General features: G+C 43.1%; 1 non-coding gene across 1 annotated transcript; it reads left to right on the top strand.

Annotated features, from left to right (window-relative positions):
* Window positions 1–3,896: 3,896 nt before the first annotated feature.
* LOC114923678 lies at window positions 3,897–4,003 on the top strand. The gene has a single exon (XR_003810686.1). It is a non-coding gene; the product is annotated as a U6 spliceosomal RNA (small nuclear RNA).
* The last annotated feature ends 1,373 nt before the right edge of the window (window positions 4,004–5,376 follow it).

Raw genomic sequence — 5,376 nt, 5'->3', positions numbered from 1 at the left:
TTTGCAGATCCCGGAGGGCTGAAATGAATCCAGAAAACAAGTCATTTCTAAAAAGGAGCTTGAGAATCTAGCCCAGTGGTTCTCAACCTGTGGGTCAGGACCCTATTTGGGGTCAATCGACCATTTCATGGGGGTCGCCAAGCAAGGCTGTCCGCCATTTTTTTTTGTCCGCCATTTTTTTGTCCGCCATTTTTTCCCCTTTTCCGGCGGGTGCCTTACCTCCCTTGGGCTGGGCCAGCTGGTGGTCGGCCTGCTCCGTCTCTGCCGCTTGCCAGCTACGCCTCAGCCAGCGCAGGGGGCGGAACCACGCATGCGCGGCGCTCCCGGGCAGGGAAAGTCCTCGTCTTACGACCGGTTGGGTAGTCCTCAACTTACAACCGGTTTAGTCCTCAACTTACAACCGGTTTAGTCCTCGACTTACGACCAGTTTAGTCCTTGACTTACAACCGGTTGGGGTCGCGGCATTAAAAAGGTTGAGAACCACTGATCTAGCCCTTATCAGCTACAGAGTTTATGGAGAAAAAAGTCATCGGTTCAAGCTAATGAACTTTTCAACTTACCGCGGTAAATTTCCTCAATTTGTTTTGAACTGACCACATCTGGTTTCATGTACTGAGCGCAGCATGCTAGACACATTAAAAAAGAAAAAAAGTTGATAGAGTTAGCAGAGATGGCTAAATTGATTGCTTTGATTCAAGAAAAGAACACGATTAACTTTGTTTCTACCTGGAATGGCTGCTTTTGGACTTTACAGGATGGTTACAGCAATTGGGTTAGGGTTGGGTTGGGTATGTCTAGTCTAATGAAAGGAAGGACTAGGGGTGACATGATAGCAGTCTTCCAATAGTCCAATCAATCAATCAATTACAATAGAGCTGGAAGGGACCTCGGAGGTCTTCTAGTCCAACCCCTTGCTCAAGCAGGAGACCCTATTCTATGTTCTATAACTGTGCAAACAATTATAATCTTGGAAAAACCTAAGCAGCATTGAATCCAATTAATACTTGAATGGAAGGCCAAAATATTTCCAATCAAAAAAACACTGCTGCGTGGTTGCCAATATAATAGAGAGGGATGACCACATACAGTACAGGTAATCCTCGACTTACAACAGTTCATTTAGTGACCCTTGAAAGTTGCAACGGCACTGAAAAAAAGTGACTTATGACCATTTTTCACACTTAGAACCATTGCCGCATCCCCTTGATCATGTGATCAAAATTCGGACCCTTGGCAACTGACTCATATTTATGACGGCTGCGGTGTCCCGGGATCATGTGATCACTTTTTGCAACCCTCTGATGAGCAAAATCAGTGGGAAAGTGAGATTCACTTAACAACAGTGTTACTGACTTAACAACGACAGTGATACACATAACAAATGTGGCAAGGAAGGTTGTAAAATGGGGCAAAACTCGCTTAACAACTGTCTCGCTTAACCACAGAAACTTTGGGCTCAACTGTGGTCATAAGTCGAGGACTACCTGTATGAGGGGGATATTATTTATTTTTTAATACATTGGGCCTCAGAGGTCTTCCAGTCCAAGCCCCTGCTCAAGCAGGAGACCCCATCCCATTTCAGACAAATGGCTGTCCAGTCTCTTCTTGAAAGCCTCCAGTGATGGAGCACCCACAACTTCTGGAGGCAACTTCCGTTGCCTGTCCTCCCTGTCAGGAAATTTCTCCTTAGGTCAGGGGTGGGAAGGAGACAGGAAGTGGAAATCAGAGCAAGGAAGAAGGCTTCTGCAAATCAGAAGTGCCGGCGGTGTCGGTTGTTCAGATTAGCGTGAAGAACCTGACAGCAATTGCAGAGAATAAATAGCAGCTTTCAGCCTGTTGCAATATTGCACTTTGGGATTATAATGGTCAGCATGCAGGGCGTCAGGCTGCACGTCTGTCTTGGTTTTTCATCCCCTTCTTCAAGGATTTTATTTGTAATTACCAATTAATAAGGCAGCTGCTTCTCGATACGATAGGTTCTTGCTCCTCAGGAAATCCAAAAACTGGGCCATCGTGTCTGGAAGGTATGGCTTGCATTTATTTATCTGGGGGAAACAAGGCAACAAACTATAGCTTCCTTTTTTTACAAAGGGGCCATTTTCTTGGTAAGATTTCTAGTCCTCATGTCCTCAAAAACAATGTCTTCAATAACATATTAATTATATATTAATTATATTATATTATGTACCATACTAAACTATATCATTATACTGTATTATACACTATACTACACTATACTATGTAACGTAATGTAACGTAACGTAACATAATTGTATTACATTATATTATAGTATTATAATATTATAAACACAGACATATATGTTATTAAAGACAGTTTTATCCAAGTTAAACCCATAAAGGAAAATAAAGAAAAATAGTAAACAGTGAAAAAAAGAAAATAGAAAAAGAAAAGGGAAAGGGAAAAAAAGATGATAAAGAAATGGCTTCTGACCTTATAAATGCATTTATATTTTGCCCCCCCCTCTTAAGTTATATCATAATTTCCTTTTTCCGCAAACTACATTTTCTAATCCTCAAACCCATAAATCAGCAAGGTGTCTAGTCCTCATGGTTTCATGGAAGCTCTGTTGTTCCTGAGAGAGCAAAAACCCAAGAAGAATCCCTCTAGTCAGTTTAGTTTAGTAGTAAATACATCAGGGAACAAATCAGGAGCTAGTGAGTTCTAGTCCCACCTTCAACACAAAAATCACCTGGGTGACTTTGGGCCAATCCCCCTCTCTCAGTGCAAGCCGCCTCACAGGGTTGTTGTAAAGAAAATCAGAGAAAAAGCAGTATTAGGTATGTTCACCATCTTCAATTATTTATAAAAATAATAAAGGCAGGACAAAAGAAAAAATTAAACAGTTAATATGTTCTAATCTGGAAGTAAACAAGCCATTTGGGTCATACTTAGAAGGACAGGGCAGATGGCCAAGTACATGCTGTGCAGACCGACATAAATTACATAATGGCTGGGGACGTCCTCCCAGTTCATGAAACTCACAACTGACGTGAGGGTGTTCCTGGAGGCCTGGGCCATGGAAGGAAAGAAGGAGTCAGAGTAACCTGGTTCCGATTTTGTGCATGTCCCACAGAGACCATCCACCCTTCTCCTAGCTCAGCAGACGGGGAAGTTGATAAGCTAACCCAGGACAAAGGTAGGACAGGGCAAGGGGGCAGTGATGACCACAGCAACTTCGTCCTGAGAGGAGACATCTCTCAACATCTGCAAGAGGAGGGTGGACAAGCTAACCAGGGGCCAAATCTCTCTAGGGGCAGTCCTCGACTTACGACCACAATTGACCCCAAATTTTTATTGCTAAGCGAGACAGCGGTTATCTGAGTTTTGCCTTGGGTGCAAGCCCAAAAAAACTGGAGCACCCTAGAAGAACACCATCAGCATTGACAAATTCGCCATCAATCAATTGCAAAAGGTGGCTTTACTGGGAAGAGCTTCCATTCTGCGACGATATCTGTAACACCATCAAACATCCAGATCTGCCTATCCCAGGTCCTTGGGAAGGACTCGACAGGTGGACAAAATTGCCAAGCTCAGTCTAAACATCTGGCTGACCATTGCAACCAACCACAATAAGAATAACTCTTACCATCAAGATATCCTGCAGGGAATCCAAAATTGGGAGCCTCCGACAGCAAGCTGGTGAGCATGGCATTGCAGGCGGTAACCATCTGGTGATAAAAATCCTAAAAGGAGAAAAAAATCAGAAGGAAGAGGTAGCGTAAAGGAAGGAACAGCGCATAAAGGAGGCAGAAAAACCAGGGGTGGGGAACAATGGCCACTTTGATGACTTGTGGACTTCAACTCCCAGAATTCCTAAGCTCAGGAATTCTGGGAGTTGAAGTCAGCAAGTCATCAAAGTGGCCCTCATTCCCTTGTGCTCGCTTCGGCAGCACATATACTAAAATTGGAACGATACAGAGAAGATTAGCATGGCCCCTGCGCAAGGATGACACGCAAATTCGTGAAGCGTTCCATATTTTTAAAATTGCCTAGAGATGTTGTTGTCTACTTTTCCAGAAAAACACGCCGAAATGATATTATACAAGCTTTTTATCATCAGAGGTTTCAGATTGCTGCTCAAGATGTTATACTTTTGAAAGAAATACCTTCAAAAATCCTAAAAAAAAGAAAGGAATTTGCCTTTTTGGCCCAGGAGTTAAAGAAGCGACAACTGCCTTTTAGATGGAAGATACCTGTTGGAATAGCTCTGAGTTATGCTGGGAATCGTTATAAACTTGATACAGTGCAGAAGGTTAAATATTTTTATCTAACAGTTCTGAAAGCTGATTCACCTCCTACATCACCAACTAAAGGAAGGGAAGAAGTACTGGAACAACTGATTGTAGAATTGTAGAGGTGGCGTAAAGGAAGGAACAGCGCATAAAGGAGGCAGAAAAACCAGGGGTGGGGAACAATGGCCACTTTTATGACTTGTGGACTTCAACTCCCAGAATTCCTAAGCTCAGGAATTCTGGGAGTTGAAGTCAGCAAATCATCAAAGTGGCCCTCGTTCCCCACCTCTGCAATAAACGAAACGGCCAATCTTGCAGGGCCGTTTTTTCTTCAAGAGCCGGAGGAAATGCTTTCTCTGCTGAGGACGAGGAACAAAAGGACTTCCTTAATGTTGTCGTTCAGAAAAGTTTTACTCAAAGGTCGAATGTCTTCCTTACAATTCTGGGATATTCAAAGACAGGCAGTCCTCAACTTACGACCACAACTGAGCCCAAAATTTCTGCTGCTAAGCGAGACAATTGTTAAGTGAGCTTTGCCCCATTTTTCGACCTTTCTTTCCACCGTGGTTAAGTGAATCACTGCGGTTGTTAAATTAGTCAACGGTCATTAAGTGAATCCAGCTTCCCCATTGACTTTGCTTGTCGGAAGGTCGCAAAAGGGGTCACGTGGGCATGAATGTTCTTTGGTCCTGATCTCCCAATCCTCAGGATTGGATGGCAACTCTTGTGAGCAATAAGGCTGCCTAGATTGGCTGGGAAGTCACTGGCTTAACTACCCTGCTTTGTAATGGATAGTGCTCTTATTCAGTTTATGTTGGGGCATTGGGCAATGTAAGTTTAGTTCATGAAATGTGGTAAGTCTGAATAAACTGAGGGCATCTTTAGTTAGACTCCAGTCTCAGGGAGCTTCCTAAGGCATCTTTCCAAGGCTTCTTTCCAAATCCATTGGTCAAAATCCTATCTCTGAATAGAATGTACATGGGATTGGATTCTTAAGGTTAAGTGTTTGCAAGGATAAGCTACCATGAATTTATCTGAACTAAGCTACCCTTCCTTTCTCCAACTGATGCAACAGTTGAAAGCTTTCCAACATTGTTTTCTAGGTTGGAATCAGAGTTCTGA

Source organism: Protobothrops mucrosquamatus, unplaced genomic scaffold (genome assembly GCF_001527695.2).
Source record: "Protobothrops mucrosquamatus isolate PMUCROS unplaced genomic scaffold, P.Mucros_1.0 scaffold_234, whole genome shotgun sequence".
Classification (NCBI taxonomy): domain Eukaryota; kingdom Metazoa; phylum Chordata; class Lepidosauria; order Squamata; family Viperidae; genus Protobothrops; species Protobothrops mucrosquamatus.
Note: the sequence above shows the minus strand (reverse complement) of the source record. Positions and strands in the feature narration are given on the sequence as shown.